This window comes from Acartia tonsa, chromosome 10, assembly GCF_053477335.1.
Source record: "Acartia tonsa isolate MP-2025a chromosome 10, ASM5347733v1, whole genome shotgun sequence".
In the NCBI taxonomy this organism is placed as follows: Eukaryota; Metazoa; Arthropoda; class Copepoda; order Calanoida; family Acartiidae; genus Acartia; species Acartia tonsa.
Genome location: NC_137269.1, coordinates 33,866,867 through 33,885,781, shown reverse-complemented (window position 1 = coordinate 33,885,781; position 18,915 = coordinate 33,866,867). Strand labels below are relative to the sequence as shown.

General features: G+C 31.6%; 1 protein-coding gene across 1 annotated transcript in view; it reads right to left on the bottom strand.

The window, feature by feature from the left end:
* Window positions 1–18,915, bottom strand: part of LOC145330885 (lachesin-like) — a 109,650-nt gene that overhangs the window by 69,621 nt on the left and 21,114 nt on the right. The gene's annotated exons all lie outside the window — the stretch shown is intronic.

Sequence of the window (18,915 nt, the reverse complement as noted above, 5' to 3'; positions counted from 1 at the left end):
TAAAGACATTAATAATACATTAACAAGGATAATTATATTCATAAATAGGCATCAAAAATGGACCAAAATTCAACATATAATTAAGAAGAGTCATATTAATTTTGGTATCCTAAAATAAAAAGGAAATAAAATGACCAAAAAACGAAAAATTAAAAATCTGCCTTGAAATCCGCAAAAAAATTAAAATAATCCTTATTTTAAAAAATAACATAATACTGTAGTGGGACCTCATCATATGCATTGTCAATGTTGTGTATTGATGAAAGGGCATACAGAATAACAGACTGACGGACAACCATGAATGTGTAATATTTGCAATATTATAAAAAATCTCCATGTATACATACTTTCATTATGCGTATTGTAAATAATGACTTACAATCTGACCACAATGTACTTGTGCTACATATATGTAAGAATAGATTTTTATTACTAACACAAATACTATATTGATTGATTGGTTAAGTTAAATCAAGTTAAGTAAAATTAAGTTGCGTACTAGTCAGTCTCGACGCGGCATCTGCGAGCAAAACATCGCCTTACAACCACATTTCACAATAAGGCCATTGTTATATTACTTATTTGATTCATTCAACATATTATTATGACATGACACTGATACAAAACAACCCTCTATCCACTACCTTTATTGAACTAGCGGAATGTAGGCTAACAAAAGAATATGAAAGAATAATAAAAGATATACCATCATTGAACAAAACTAATGATCATTTGGATACATATTTATTTTTACTCACAATCTGCAATCATATCTTTATGTACTTTTTCACATAATTTTAAGTAGTGATCCCAATTCATAGTCACTTCATAGTCCTACTTCCAAACCTGTTTTCAAATTACATTTATCAAATTCGATTTTACGGACATACATATATAAATGGATAATTATATCTTAGTTATAAAGAGGCTCTGCTACAATTTATCTTTCTTGTTTGTATTTACCTAGGTCTTGGGCAGGTTTAAGTTTATATCATATTTTTTATTTAAGAATTCTTAAGATTATATCTCCCAGCCATTATAAAAAGTACCCCTTGCTGCAAGAGGCACATCCGATAGTGGACATAAAAAGTAAACGATCTAAAAATTGTTTTCCAAAGTATCAACAAGAAACAAAGATAAAGTAGTAATGAGACAATGCTATTAAAAGTTAGCAAAATTGGTAACTACATTGCATTATATTATACAGTTGAGGAGCTGAATAGTGTATTCCACCGTTCAATTAAGTATTTAGAAAGTCAGATCTAAATAAGCCAAATATAAAAGAGTTTACAACTAGTAAAGAAAATTAGTATTAATTAGATATTAAAAATTATTGTCAAAAACTAAATATCTGTGTAGTAGGTAGAATTTACTTTTCAGCCTCTTATATTACAAAATATAAACATGGGTCTATAAACATTCTCACAGTATGATAAAGAATTACTCAGTAATCTAAAGGGATAACACAATGGCCAATAAATAGATGTAATTCCCTAATGGTGATACTCAAAATTACTCCTTCTGTAGATTACAATTGGTGATTAAAACGCTTGGACACTTAACTTAATGAACCAACTAATCAAAATTTAATAAAAGTTGTTCAGCTAACAAATTAGAAAACAATATTGTAAAATTTTGGGGACTTGTACATATGTAATTAACAACCCAATATTCCTTACCTCCCTTGAATTACTAGTGAATGTGAGAGAAATAGACAGTAAGCCTTTAGATTTATCTGTTGATGCCTTACTTCAAGGGGACAGGGGTGTCTCGATAGATTATTGATAAATATTTTATAGTTTTGGAAAGATAATATATAAAATATCAAAATCTAATCTCCTTTCTTGTTTAGAAGAAAAACATGATATTCATACAAGTATCTAGAATATATTTGTTCACAGAAACTAATAATAGAATTTTTGTATTACAGTTTGCTTAATCTTTGAAACTGTAGCCGCAATACTTATAATCCTTTTAATAAAGTAACATGATGTCTGTCTGTCTATACCAAAGAATCTTGTTAACAGCTGAATCTATATGGTTCTCTTTTTCAGGGCAGCTTCCCATAGGTCCTGGGAATGTTTGTAACTATTTTGGGTAGGGGTAACAACACCCTTCCAATAGAATTCGTAACAAAAACATAACTAACCCAATCAAGCGGCAAAAAAATATCTTTTGGCAAACAGCTGATCTTAGCATAAATTGATAAAAAAAAAACATTTTACGTGCCCCTAGAGGTCTCTAAGGGCGTATCCGATATTAATAAATAGTTCAACTGAAAAATTATAGCTTGTTGTTACTGCGCTATTAGCGTACAAATTGTTTTGTTTTTATCAAGAAAATAACATCAAGCCTGCCAATGTATCAAATATAAAATACTATTTCATATGAAAGAATTATGAGCAAAAACCCTGATTTTATCAGTGGACCACTAAACAAACCCATCCTTGGGGCTAAGGCTGGTATTGTTTGACAAAATGTTTGGCAGTTATTAAAGAATTGTTAAAAAAAAATTAAAAGGTCCATAAATAGCCTTTAGGTTACATAATCCTCCTGATTTTAATAGTTGTTTGAAGTAAATGGCAAATAGGACAGGAGTGGAGAGGGGGGGGGGGGTTGAAAATACCCTAATTATAATGTAGAGGATATTTCCAAAATTATTAGAACCAAATGTGGCAAAACAAATAATAAAAAACCGCCAATATTTTCTCCAACCAACTCATACACACAAAATTTAATACAAAATATGTAGAAGAATATTTATTATTTTGAAATTTGGATGACATAACATGAAAAATAATATTTTTAAAGGGGGGAGGGGTAGTTTTAAATTTTAGTTCTAAAGAGAAATTTTTTTTTTTTAAAGTGGGAGGCAGGTACTTTTTTATAGGAGCGATTTTTCTTGGGATGATGGACATGCCCTCTACAAAATAGTTATAAAACTTTTCGGGACCTAAGGGAAGCTACATTGTAAAGGAGAACCATATCGGTTAAGCGGTTTACCGAGGTGCCGAAGGCACGGGCTAAAAAAAAACTGATTTTAATCTTATGATTGTACATTTTTATATTCGTAGAAATCTGGATATAATATGATGCTAGACATAGTTTTTTCTTCGTATGGATAAGAACCGGTTCCTATCCACCGGATTCGAATGAATACGAGAAGTATTTTTAGTTTGTCTGGCTGTTCTATGAATAGATAATGGTACTAAAGATTTTCTATTCATTCTATTTTTTTTGTATAAAAAGGAATTATTTATTTATTCAATATTCAATAATTTGATTTTGTAATTTCTCAAAATTGTTGAGAAAAAAATATTTTTTGTTGATCGTGTAAGGTGGTGCAATTATTTCCTCTAAAACATATTAAATAGAACCGCAAAAATCGGAAGAATATTATGTTTAAATTCCTTATATATAAAGTTTATTTGTTTTTGTTTGTCAGTTAGGATCCAGCAAACTACTTTCAAGGAAGCTTATTTAAATTTTTTGGATGTTTTTAGGCTATTAATCTCTTTCCTCCCCACTTATAGAGCCCTAAATTCTAAATTCTGTCACTAATAATTGAATATTAGAGTAAAGACTCTAGGGGGCTAGGTGTCGCTTTGGGTACTAGACCTCTCTCCACGAAAGAGTTAAAGACTCTAGGGGGGTAAATATTAGAGTAAAGTCAAAGGATGAAAATTCAGTTGTCTAAATATAAGGTCACTAACATAAAAAACTTCAAATATCCAATTTTCATTTTTATTTGATTGTGTTTTTGATTTTTATAATGCTAATTTGTTATTGAGAATGGGTCGATTCTTATGATAATTTTTGGGCTAAGATATATAAATTATCGCTATTGATATTTATGCAGAATTTATGTCACATGGTGTTTGGTTGGGTGTGAATAGTCGATACTTCCAATTCTCGCCAAATCTTAGCAGGAATCAAGACAAAAATATGTATAAAAAATAAAAAAAATAAAATGCTTACACTTTTAAAAAAGTAAAGTTCTAAAAGCAATTTATGTATTTTAATTGTTAATTGTTTTAGAGGTTATTACAAATAAATTACTAAATATGACATTTTTGAGGAGATCATGTGTAGTTCAAATTAATTTATTTGCTTCAAAAAATAAATGAAAAATTAGGAAACAAGGTAAGTCAAAATATTTCCTAATCCTATTCTGTTGATGATTAAATTGCTAATCTGAAAATCCCTATTTCTCTGACACTTCTTGACCAGAAACCAAAGCCAGCACCAAAATAAAAAGAATTTCAATTTCTGTTTATTGGAAAATGAAAAGTTTGATAAAAACCTTTTTCCTTTCCCATTTCCCACTAAAATTGCTTTGCAACTATCCCCCCTCTGCCCCCTAAAAGTGACTTTGATCAAAATGCCCGTTTCCTTCTGTTTATACAATACTATTACAATTTGATATTTAATAAAGTCTTGATAAAATCGTTCCACATGCTTTAACCTTATAATGAGCTTTTTAAAAGCGAAGCTTTTCTATAATTAGGGTCGGTCCGTCCGTCCGTCCGTACGTCCGTACGTCCGTCCGTCCGTCCGTCCGTCCGTCCGTACGTCCGTAACGGATAGCTTTTTTCGTTAATTTAGACATGTTAGAATTGTCCTATCGATTTCAAATTTTGCATGGTGATTCCTTTAGTAGTTAGGTACGATTTAGAAAGCGTAGCAACTCTATAATCATTACCAAAATGTCCGTACGTCCATTTTAAACATGTTGATTTTTTTACTTTTTGAAATAGCTTTTTTCGTTAATTTAGGCATGTTAAAATTGTCCTATCGATTTCAAATTTTGCATGGTGATTCCTGTAATAGTTAGGTACGATTTAGAAAGCGTAGCAACTCTATAATCAATACCAAAATGTCCGTACGTCCATTTTAAACATGTTGATTTTTTTACTTTTTTAAATAGCTTTTTTCGTTAATTTAGGCATGTTATAATTGTCCTATCGATTTTAAATTTTGCATGGTGATTCCTGTAATAGTTAGAGGTACGAGTTAGAAAGCGTAGCAACTCTATAATCATTACCAGAATGTCCGTACGTCCATTTTAAACATGTTGATTTTTTTTACATTTTTAACAACAAATTTGTATGTGACCTAATTATCTGATTGGTCTGATTTTTGGTATACTGATTCCTAGGACAACAAAGTACAATACTAAAAGCGAAGCAACTCTATAATCAAGTCCTAAAAATGTAAGTATGTCCATAATCATTATCCTGTATCAAGCAGTTTTTCAACAAATTTACTTACAATTTTGCTTTGACTCTTATACATTCGCATTCTGATTATTCAGTTCTGACATTATACAAGTCTTAATGTCCGTTTGTCCTTCCATTTCAGAGCTTCGCTTTTATGGATGTTGTCATCCTTGTTTTATCTTATCTACAAAAATTTTGTATAACTTTAAATTTTCTAGGAATATTTAAAAAAAATTTTACTGCAAAGAAACACCTCTTGAAACTATAAAATTCTGCATCATAAAATAGCTTATTTCATTTTATTTTTACTTATTTTACAGTTTTCTCTAGCGCAGCTTCTTCTCATTTTGAATTAATTAATCTATACAGTTATGCCTACAAATAATATTATTAAATAGAAGATTCTAAAAATATTGACCTTAAAATTTTTTGTCATAATTTTTTTTTTGGTCTTTTGATAAAAATAGTTATGTTATATTATGCTTCCTCTATTTTACATAACATGTTACATGAAATGATCGTCAAATTCCTCTATTTTTTTATTATTTTTGATTATTAGGTGATAAGGGATTAAAGTTTAAATTAAACGTAGTCCCAAACTGACGGCAATACTAAATGCAAATATACATAACCTAGTGATGGTGACTTTTTTTTATAGGATACTAGCTCCAATAAAATTATTTAACAGCCCCCCATTACTTAGATTTGTTTAATTGAGTGATTAAACCACACAAATAAAGTATTATTAGAGTAATGTTATCATTTTTTGCCCAACTTTATCTGTACTCATTGCTCAACATTGTTCACTGTTATGTAAAAGAAAATATGTTGGTAAAGTATTTATAACACAAGTTACATATACTTTATTCAACATTTACCGTCACACACAGCGACGCTTTATGCACACGTATTTAGGCACTTTTTTCTAATACAATTATATCACAGGGAATTTTTTTTTAATTTCTGTCAGTGGATTTGTCAAATATTATGTGAAAAATGGTTTCCATATGACAATATAATTTAAAGTCTTATAGGAAAATCCATATAGGTTTCTAGATATCTAAATATGCTATATTTAACACTATAAATACCTGACAATCAGAAATTATCCATTTTCATAAACTTTGCCTTACTGTGCATGGGTGAGAACATTCTTGTGCAAAGGAAAGATTTTGCATCCAGAAAAATATAAATTTTGTGCATAAAATATTGAGAAAGGCTGGAAGAATATTTTTAATTTTCCTCCTTTTTAAGTAATGCTACTACTATATAAAGTTTCACCTTGTTTTGTTTATTTGTGGATTTTTAGAAATATAGCAAAGTTAATTCCTGTCAGTATACATAATAAATTATAATAAATGTCTAATAAACTGTTTTTTTTTTCATAAGAGTCTATTTATGTATACATTACCAAACTTTTTCAATTATCACAATTTAACATTTAGAATAGAACAGACGAATGGTAGCAAATAAATGTATTAAAAATAAATTGAAATCTGACCAAAAATTTTACAAATAATACATTGTAATTTAAATTATTTTTTGCTTTATCAGAAAAAGATCTCAGGAACATAATTTATCATTTTACTTTCCAGAATTTTTAAAAACTCCCATTGTAAACCTAGTGTTTATTATTGTGCTTTTTGATTGGGCAAAAAAGGCACACAAAAACCCTGCATTTGTTTTATTCTATTACCAAAGGAATGTTTTTTTCCCATATTTGTATGATAAAGGTTTAAAGACCTGGTACAAAATTTGAGAACCACCCTGTATTTGTTTACCAAAGTGTCTAAATGCACTGCACACCTAGTACATAAATACTTTGTAATGCAACCACTTTACAAATTTCAAAGTATCAGGATTCCTAGGACAATTAACAACACATTATCACAGCTTACTCTAAAGCCTTGACATGTAGGACATATAGAGGGATCTATAACTGATTAGGCATAATACAAGACTCTGGAACCTGGTTGTAATCTTCAAACTTGATTCAACAGGCTAAAGAGATGATGATCACAGAATGCTAACAACTTAAACAAGGACAAATATATCCACAGGTTGCTAAGCACAATCATATAATTAGTTATTGTTTTAATAAACAATTAAAAAGTTTTACAAAATAATTTTTAATTCTTTTATAAGTATCTTCATTTGGGGACAGTAATCCTTTTTTTCATTTAAAAAGACATCAGTTTACATTTTTAATAATTTGTCCATAAGTGATTCTTATTGGTTTGAAATAAACTTTAATTTATTAATTAGAGGATAAGATGGTCTGTTTCGGTATGTATTTCTTGTATTCCCTGGCAAGTTCGAACCCATTAATCCCTTTTTCCTTACACCAGAATTCCCCAGAGAATGAGTGTGTTACGCGGCATTCCTAACTATCTCCGCGCGGCGCGTGGCTTGTAAACGAACAAAAGAGACGCGCACTTTTCCTTTGATAAGTCCCATTTTATTCTAAAATTATCAATTTCTGATGCGATTTAATATGATTCGTGCCAATTTAAAGTTTTTTAGAAAATTCATATTTTTTATTAAATTGAAATCACGCAACCTCGATGTTACAAAAATAATAACCATTAATTTTATGTAATTAATTCTTATATTTTTGTTTTAGACTTACTGTTTTCATGGTAATAAATACACATTCGTAAACTTCACTATGTTGGTCATTCGGAGGGCTTCGAGATAAGATTTCGAGAACGGCTAGGCATTGCGTTCCGAAACAATGAAAACAAGACAGAACAGATGCAGCTAAGAAGAATCTGTGAAGTTTTGTGAATGTGTTGGTTGTGATACCTTAACACACATTATTATAGTCGTAATCAGTACAGTTAACTTTAGTGACAATCATGGGTCCTAAAAAGAATAAAGGTGATCAATTGAGTAAGCGGCTGCGTCCAGCCGTTGATGCCCTAACCAGTGAGCTAAGTAGAGTGATGAAGTTGGTCAGTGATACTTCAGAACTTGATGTTAGACATCTCACTAAGGAGTCAATCCTTGTCCACGACAAGTTCGAAACGTTCGACAGCATCATGGGTGGTTTTAGCAAGCTTGGTTTGAGAATCCAAGAGCTTGATGAGTTTAGTGACATTTATTCTGATATAGTTACTGTGCAAAAAGACTATAGTGCTTTGAAGGATGCTCTTGATGCTATAGAAGAGCTTAGTGACATTCAAAGTGTTGTTGATGTAGTTGGTGATAATTTGCCTAACCATCAGGCTGAACTATATGATCGATGCTTGAAGATCGTGAAAGTTATTAAAGGGCCATATTTTCCCTTGCCTGATTCAATTATAAACACTTTGTCTGCTTTGATGAAACGATTGGCTGAGGTTAAGCTTGAACCTATGAAGCCACCCACGACGACGGCGGGTGCCTCGACAGCATCGCCATTTGTGTCACCGTTTGGCACACCACAGTTCGGCGCCGGTTCTATGTTCACGCCAGGATATATGAATCGTGTCGACGAACGTTTACTTCCCTCCTTTGACGGCCAGGAAGCAGCCTACGTAAGTTTCAAAGACAATTTTAAAAAGCTTACTGTAGGACAGGACCCGTCATATTTACAGTTATTGTTGAGCAGTGAGAAGGTCTGTAAAAATAAAGAGCTGAGACTCCAGTTAATTCAGATTCAATCGCATGAATCTCAGTGGGCTTACCTTGACGCGCGTTTCAAGTCTAAAACACGTCAAATGCTCTGCCTTTTCAACCAATGGGAGAAGAAGTCTAAGCCGTCGGACTCCAACCAGATTGTGACTGTGTTAGCAGAGTTCGGTGGTGCAGTTAGCCAGCTGGAGCAGATGACTAAAGATGATGAAGATGATGAGGTTACCACCAGCCAGTGGTTGACCGTGATACTTCTGGAGATATTATCCAAGAAGTTACCCCGAGATTTTCAAGATAAGCTCAATTTGGCATTGGGCTCAATGGACGTCCCAAATTTGCCAAAGTTGATGCAGATTATAGAGGAACAGAGGGGCGCTATTTTAATGCGGTGTTCGACTGATATGGACACCCCCTCTAAGAAGAAGGGTAATCCTGCGACAGCAGCTGCCGCCGTAGGTAAACCTGGTAAATCTAAGATGAAGCAGTCATGTGTTGTTAATGGCTGTAATGATATGCACTTACTTTACAAGTGCCCAAAATTTCATGACCTGTCAGTGCCAGACAGGAAGAGTATTGTGGAGAGTGCTGGATGCTGTTGGCTTTGTTTGCAGAAAGGGCATAAATCTGTGGATTGCCCGAAGGCAGATGTAATAGGCGGATGCAAAGTGGACAATTGTGGTCAAACCCATAACAACCTTATACATGAGAGTGTTGATATGGCTGCCGCCGTCTATGAAGTACATACTTCCCCTGAGGCGAACCTAATGTTAATGTTACAACAATTAGACGTCGTTAATATTAATCGCCAGAAGGTCCCAGTGAACGCCATGTGGGACACTGGTTCAACTATCACAATGGTAACCCAGTCACTTGTTAATAAACTTCAGTTACCTTTTACTGGACGTTCAGCAAGAATTTCTCTAGCTGATGGTGAAGTTAAATGTCTCCCGACGGTCAAGCTATGTTTAGTTGATCGACACAAGAATTATCACATGTTAGAACCTGTGGTAGTGCCTCTCATTGGTCCTAGAGAGGCGATCTGCTCCATGAATCCTGTGGAGGCAGCTGTTATATTTGATATGAAACCCGAAGATTTTACTTTGGTTAATGGGCAGGTGGATTTGCTCATTGGGCACCTCTGCCCGTCGATGTTTCCCTTCTGAACGCTCAGTAGGAGAAACCATGCTTTACTCCAGCCTGTTTGGATCTGGATATTTTGCTGTTAGTGCTAATGGATTAGCAAAGAGTAGGTATGTTGTCTGCTCAGATTTCGAGTTGGAAAGTGAAGCTATAGGGTTTTTAAAACCAGAAAGCTCAGATGTTCAGCCGCAGCCGACTGTTGGTGCTGCTTGTGATGCTATTATTGAACTTGTTGGTTCTGCTTGTAACGCTGCTGATGAACCTTTTGGTTCTGCTAGTGCTGCAGCCGTTGACAACATGGCTACGGCGGGTGTTGCCGTGGCTATTACTGATAATGATGTTAGTTGTGCTGCAGTTAATCCTGATGATATTGGTGACGATACTGTAGCCGTTGATAACATAGTTACGGCGGGTGTTGAGCCGCTGAATGATTCGGTTCCAGCCGGACAAGAGCCGATGGGAGTTTCGGTTCCGGCTGGACAAGAGCCGATCAGAGTTTTGGTTCCAGCTGGACAAGAGCCGACGGGAGTTTCGGTTCCAGCTGGGCAAGAGCCGATAAGAAATTCGGTCCCGGCCGGACAAGAGCCGACAGGAGTTTCGGTTCCGGCCGGACAAAAGCCGGTAGATGATTCTAAGTTTTATGACAGCCACACTTGGCTGCTGCCAAGCTTGCAGCCCGACACAGGGTAAGAGGCCTGCAAATGGCGGGTGGAAATATGGCGGGTGTTGCCGCCAGAAAGTCATTGAAATTTTTCAAACCACACATGTCTAATCCACAACATAAACTATTTATGTATGAAAATGATCTTTAAAGAAAAAATATTACAAGTTATATGTTGAGCTTGTGAAAGGAACCTAAATCGGTTCTGTAAAGAATAAGTATTCATTATTCAACTAATTTTATTGTTCATACCTAAGCACAAAAATTCTACAAAACTGTTTAGACTTTAAAGCAGATTTTAAAAGATTTTGTTTCTTTAAGTATGATTTTGAAAAGCAAAAGTTCGTGTGTTAACTACCAAATGATTTTTGCAGAATAAAAATACCTCGAAAAAGTATTTTTTTATGGTTCACGTTTACTTAAAAAATGTTATTTCTCAGATTCTCATATGAAATAATGCATTAAAGTAAAGAACACAACATGTAATATTATTATGATAATGTTTAAAATATTCCTCGTTATTATTTTAAAAGATTATTGCAAAAAATCAAGATATTTGTTTAAATTTGTAAGCAAATCAAAGATTTTCTTTCATTCCGGAGGCAGAGATTTTTAACAATTCATGTACAAAAGTTTTTCTTTCACTCCGGAAGCTGGCTGGGATTCCTATTAATCCACGCATAAAGATTTTTTTTCATTCCGAGAGCAGAGATTCGTAGTAATATACGTACCTAGCGATTTCGGACAATTTTAAACCTTGAGAAAATACTTTTAGCAATTATTTTCCTAGGTACATATATTTTTCGTTCATGTTTAAACATTTATAATAATGAACACGATGTATGGTATTATTAAAATATTTATTATTTTATATGAATATCACAGAATTAATTTAAGATAAACTATGCATATTTTAAATTAACTTTACCTTCATTTTTATCGCAGATATTAAAATTGAAGCAGTATTTTTAAAAAAGAAATTACCCATTTCTTAAGATTTATAAGTAACGCAATTTTTGATACAATTTCGTTTAAACTTTCAAATCGATGCAAGATTTTTTTCATTTGAAATGCAAACTTAAGTTTTTATACGTTTTCGCAAGTTCTTTCAATGATTTAAGTCTTTCCGAGACCTGGGATTTTTTTCGTGGAAAATTTCCTAGGTACCTGTACAGATATAAACATTTTTATCCTTGTTGGATTGAAATTTGATATGATAAGAAATTAACAAAATGAGATTTTTACATCATTTAAATATTTCTTTATGATTTATTACAATCACATAAATAATTTAATATTACATGCATATTAAAATTATTACTATTTACCTTTGAACTGATGTATCTAAAGAAAAAATGCAGATTTTTTTCACGATGAATTAAGTAGATTCTTTGATATTCGTAGAATTAAGCTTAATAAGACCGCTTTACGCCGTACCTAAGCTCTGTTTCCTCGGCCAGGCATGACGCAAAACGGCAAAACTAAAGCATAAGATAATTTATTTAATTTCGATTTGCTTTGATTGATGATTTTAAAGTTTCTTTGAATTATTTCATGATTCTTTTTATTTTTGATTTGAATTAAACATCACTAATTATGTTTGTTTCAGTTGATGCAGCCCTGCGCCAGAAATCCTGTTAGAAATTATGCAGTATCAAAAGTTGTGATGGAAAGTCATAACGTCCAACAGGATAGCTGGAACATGGCAATTATTAATATTTGAGGGATATTGTTAGTTTGTATCTTGAGGGATTCATTCTAACTGAGGCCAAAATTGCCTTTAATTATGACTGTATGAATATGTATATGTTGCTTTCTTCTTAAAACAGAGAGAAATTGCAGATTCAGCATTTTAGAGAAGTTCTTTTCTTATATTGAGCTTTTGTTTTATTTTGGTAAATTTAATTTGCATATTTCAATTGCAATTTTAATTTTACGCAATTTTGATTCACGAAGATTTAAAATTATGAGATTTTAATTTTCCGAAGTTTGATGATTTTTTTTACAGTCATATTTTATTTAGATTTAAGTATCTATTTTATTAAAACATGTTTAGATTTAAGGATCTTACTTATCTTATCTGAAAAATGTTTAGATGTAAGCACAATTATTTTTCTGTCGAAGAAAAATTCTAATTATTGAGAAGTTTTTATGCAATTTTACTTTTCTTTTCTAGCAAAAAGATTTAGTAGAAAAAATGTTATTATTTAATCTTTCTTTCTTTTGATGAAAAAAGTTTGAGTTGATTATTTAATTATCGATGCGATTTTTAGTATAAAAATCATTTACCTATTTTATTATGTAGGTACCTAATTGAAGTTTAGGTACTATTGATTATTAATTCATGTATTCGCAATTACATGGTCTGTAATTCTAATTTTATTGAGATTATGAGGCCATGATATAATGAGATGTGTGAGTGGTAAATGTGCAATTCATGAATGTTGAATGCTTTTCCCATTCCTTATTCCTGTCCTTATGTGGTAGCTGAGGCGGTTTGAGTTATTGTGGTATTCGTAAGTTACCATAACCAATTTTAGGCCTTATGGCCATGACATTTTAAACTCTTGTGGTTTATGTGTTGTGAGATTGTGATTTCGTGGACACTGTCTGCACGCATATTGCAAAGATGAGGTATTGTGTTCGATTCCCAGTGAATAGACGGGTGTGTTTCGGTATGTATTTCTTGTATTCCCTGGCAAGTTCGAACCCATTAATCCCTTTTTCCTTACACCAGAATTCCCCAGAGAATGAGTGTGTTACGCGGCATTCCTAACTATCTCCACGCAGCGCGTGGCTTGTAAACGAACAAAAGAGACGCGCACTTTTCCTTTGATAAGTCCCACGTGAGGAGCTACGTGAATGAAAATAATGTATTGCTTGAATATACATGCGCTCTGATGTGTGGAATATCTCAAATAAGCCTTCCTGCTTAGTTTGACATCATATGTGGTAAGAATTTATCTTTAATTCTTGAAAATAAGCGTAGAATGGTATAATTTTATGAAGAAATTTAAATCATTAATTTTTCAACAAATAGACCATTTAACTGCTAAGTTTTGATATACAAATATTTACTTTTATATTATTGATCATTTTATTCTAAAATTATCAATTTCTGATGCGATTTAATATGATTCGTGCCAATTTAAAGTTTTTTAGAAAATTCATATTTTTTATTAAATTGAAATCACGCAACCTCGATGTTACAAAAATAATAACCATTAATTTTATGTAATTAATTCTTATATTTTTGTTTTAGACTTACTGTTTTCATGGTAATAAATACACATTCGTAAACTTCACTATGTTGGTCATTCGGAGGGCTTCGAGATAAGATTTTGAGAACGGCTAGGCATTGCGTTCCGAAACATGGTCCAAAGACTTTTATTATGTAAAATATTGTAATATTCATTCATTTTTAAATCTATAGATGATAACAATTATGTCAATATCCATATCTATCTATCCACCTATCAATAAATAAGATTAAATGTACATTTATTGCAAACCAATAAAAGAAAGGTTGAGTATTACAAAAATATATTTATCTTTGCTGCTTGTCAAGGAGATATATGTGTTACAATATAAGAGAAAAAAATAATTATTTTTTGGGTGCCAATGCTCTTATTTATAATAAATAAACTGTAGGTATACTAAAATATAAATAATAAGAAATATATTTTTTAAAAGACAGTATTTACAATTAAATATGATAATGTTTTCCTTTTTATAATAAAGGGAAGAGGAGTACATTTTAGAGAGCTTGTAAAGTATAAAAAAAAATTCAGAAATAGCACACAAAGCGAAAATTTATAATTTTAAGACACATCAAAGACATGGAAATAAAAAAAAGTACCTATCACTTGCGACTGCGCTAAGAAAACGATTTTAATCCAATAACACATTTTTCATGCAAGCTTTTATTTTCCATTAACCTTGATTACAAGATTTATACAAAAACAACCTCCCATTGTATTCATATTTATTGACATAACTTCCATTGTTTCTAAATTATCATAAAATGCGGGGAAAGTCACACTTTAGCCTAACAATACCTGTCCGCTAATGATGTTTTTATTTTCACTAATTGAAAGGTTGGGCTGTAGAAAAAGATCATTTAGCACTATCCATCATTTTTGACATAGATACTGTTTTTATCCCCCCCCCCCCCCCACTTCCTCTGCTTAGTAAGTAATTATTTGTTTCAGTTCTTGTACATACTTAATTATCAAAAACAAAAAAAACATATATGAACATAATTAACAAAATTTTGATCATAATATTTTTAATGAAAAAAGAAGAGTATATTATTAGTGTTAATATAATCTTAACAGAAACAGTATTTCTTAGAAAACAGTTGGCTGATATAAAATCAAAAACCTCTCTTTGTGTGGGAGATGGGGGGGGGGGGTAATATGATGATAAGTTCTAACCAGCAGAAATATTATTTCCTAATCTTTTAGTTAGGTGATTAATGATAAACCTCATTAATTTCCTTTCCATATAAATCATATTTATATGCTCAAAACAACAATACTACAATATTATTTGAGTTTATATAAGTGGTATATGCTTAATTATATTTTTTGGCTTTTGATGTTTTAAACCAACTGCATTTTGATTGCAGTCTTGTTCAAGTTTGACTGACGCATATTATTCAAGATTAAAGGGTTAGTTTGTCAAGATTAAAAGTTCTCAATCCGCAGGTGAATAGTTTAAAAACATCATTTCATAGTCTGGAAAATTAATTGAAGCCAGTTTTTACTTTATGGGATTTTTTTGCTTTTGACATTGTACCATATGATATGACTTAAAGGGAAGTTTTTACAGATAGTTTAAATCATCTTTTTTTGGCGGGGAGGGGGGGGGGGGCAGAATAAAAAAAGTATTCAAAAACTTTTTAAAAATTCATGGGATCAAGGAAAGAAAGCGAAGTAGTGGGTTTCAACGTATTTTTACAGTAGCTTTTGATTTTGTTTTAGGTTAGAGCCCTTCGTTGGGGGTAGAAATAGGAAAAATGGTACTGTGAAATATGACGTAACCCGCTACTTCGTTTTCTTACCATGATCCTAGTCATGTTTTATTTAACATTATCTTTTATGTTATTTTTCCAAACATAAAATTGACATTTGTATTGAATTTAATATGATTCTAATTGAATATAATTTCTTATGAACGTAACATTTAAATGTCAAGAATATTTTCTTTTATTCTGTGAGTCATGACGTCAGTGCAATAAGGACTGTTGATCAATATTTAGACATGTAAGAGCTGTCCTTCCAATGTAAAACTTTGCATACATCTATATTATTCATATATTTCTAGTTGCAATTCTAAATGAATTATAAATTGTTCCAAGATAATTCTATATTTTACAAGCTTAGCGATTTATTGTTAAAATCTTTATCTACACTTCTAAGCATTTTATCGTCCTTATTAAAAGCGAAGCTTTTCTATAATTAGGGTCGGTCCGTCCGTCCGTCCGTCACGGATAGCTTTTTTCGTTAATTTAGACATGTTAGAATTGTCCTATCGATTTCAAATTTTGCATGGTGATTCCTTTAGTAGTTGGGTACGATTTAGAAAGCATAGCAACTCTATAATCATTACCAGAATGTCCGTACGTCCATTTTAAACATGTTGATTTTGTTACTTTTTTAAACAGCTTTTTTCGTTAATTTAGGCATGTTAGAATTGTCCTATCGATTTCAAATTTTGCATGGTGATTTCTGTAATAGTTAAGTACGGTCTAGAAAGCGTAGCAACTCTATAATCATTACCAGTATGTCCGTACGTCCATTTTAAACATGTTGATTTTTTTAACATTTTTAACAACAAATTTGTATGTGACCTAATTATCCGATTGGTCTGATTTTTGGTATACTGATTCATGGGACAACAAAGTACAATATATAAGCGAAGCAACTCTATAATCAAGTACTTAAAAATGTAAGTATGTCCATAATCATTATCCTGTATCAAGCAGTTTTTCAACAAATTTACTTACAATTTTGCTTTGACTCTTATACATTCGCATTCTGATTATTCAGTTCTGACATTATACAAGTGTTAATGTCCGTTTGTTCTACCGTTTCAGAGCTTCGCTTTTATGGATGTTGTCATCCTTGTTATATTATATTGATCATAGTACAAAATTTAAATATCATTTTTAAATTTCAATTTAATTTGAATTAATCAGGGACAATAAGGTCCAATCGTATGAAACAAAAATCCTTAAAACTATATTGTTTAGACACGTGTTTTGATTTATCTAAAAAATGAAATGGACGTATAAACTTTCTGATAACTGATGAACTTTGAGGAACTATATCAAAGTATTACTTTATTGGAACTAAACAGCAAAGTTGTTCTGTAAATTCGTAGGCCATGTTTTATATCACTACGATTTGAATATGAAAAAAAATATAGAAAAAGCTTAGGAAACAAGAAAGTTTGTTTTGAACATATTTTGAAAATATATAAAAACCATCTAAGCCCGCTAGAAAAATATTATCATTTAGCAATATTTTTATAAGGACAAATACACAGACACACACATATACACATTATATAAACATCAAAATAAATTAAATACAGACAGAAAAATGAAAAGAAATAACTAAAACCTAAAGCAATAGAGTATATAAAGTGCATAAGTATTTGAATGTCTTAAAAGATCTTCTGAATGTCCAAGTATTGGTCCTATTTAGGTTTTAGGCTGATAAGAGGATTTCAAAATGGATATCACCCCTAAAAAAAATAAGATCCTATCGAGGCTAAATGCAAAAATTATTAAAAAGGCAATATTTTTTACAAATCTTATTACTACAAAAGGTAAAAAAACATGATGCAATAAAATGTAAAGGAAACAAGGATGACAACATCCATAAAAGCGAAGCACTGAAACGGTAAGACAAACGGACATTATCACTTGTATTTTGTCAGAACTGAATAAGCAGAATATAAATGTATAAGAGTCGAAGCAAAATTATAAGTAAATTTGTTGAAAAACTGCTTCATACAGGATAATGTTTATGGACATACTTACATTTTTAGGACTTGATTATAGAGTTGCTACGCTTTCTATATCGTACCTAACTACTACAGGAATCACCATGCAGAGTTTGAAATCGATAGGAAAATTCTAACATGCCTAAATTAATGAAAAGAGCTAACTCTCTGTGACGGACGTACGGACGTACGGACGGACCGACCCTAATTATAGAAAAGCTTCGCTTTTAAAATATCCCTGATATTATCTGCACTTCTAACAATTTGAAGATAAAAGTATATGCCTGAGAAAACTAGAAGTACAGGCTGACAAAGTAGGTGTAAGAATGAAGGAACAGGTGTGCATGCAATTCATACATGTATGCCTAATGTATCACATTCGCAAATACAATGACACCATCCTTATATAAAAGTTTCAAAATGTCTGTCTGTCTACCTAAGGATCTCGCTTACAGAGTATAGTCTAATAATAGGTCTTGGAAAGGTTAATACCTATTTTGTGGGAGTGTACCACCCCCCCCCCCCCATCCAAGAGAAATAGAAGGAGGCAGTTTTGTTAAGGCACTGTTATTTTTGGAAAATGTAGAATATTTGCGGACGTGAATGACCACCCTAAGGTAAAAACTTGAGTAAAAAATGTAGTAATTTATGACAAGTTAGTCTAAGGTACTTAGGCTATCTTTAGTATATCATTCTTTAACAAATGATATAACTAGTACTGAAAAATAGAAAAAAACTATTTTTTTTCAGTTTTGATTTGAAACCAATTGATATCTGCTTGTTTAAAACCAGTTCTCAGCCATACTAAAAAATCATGCCTAGCATCTTTTTACAGACAATTTTCCACGAATAATAAAATAAAAATCGTAAAATTAATATCACTTTTTGAACCCGGGACTTTAGACCCTAAATCACATCGAGAAAAAGCTTCCTCCCCCCTACCAAAAATGCAACATTTTTTCCTTTGGAATAATCTTAAAATTTATGTAAATCAAGCCACGAATTAGATTATTTTATTAGTAACGCAGATATTACTTAACTTAAGTTTGCCATGTATTAGTGAAATTAAACTTATCTTTTATGTCTATCATTGGTATTACATTTATTTAAATAAGTCTATTTTAAAAAATGTATCTTGAGCCTAAACCCTGCTTGGCTGTTTAATCCCCTATTTGGACATTTTCCTTTTTTTTAAATTTAGCAAAATTAACTAAAATCCTCTTATTTTTTTATATTTTGTATGTAAAGAACTAATATAATTAACAA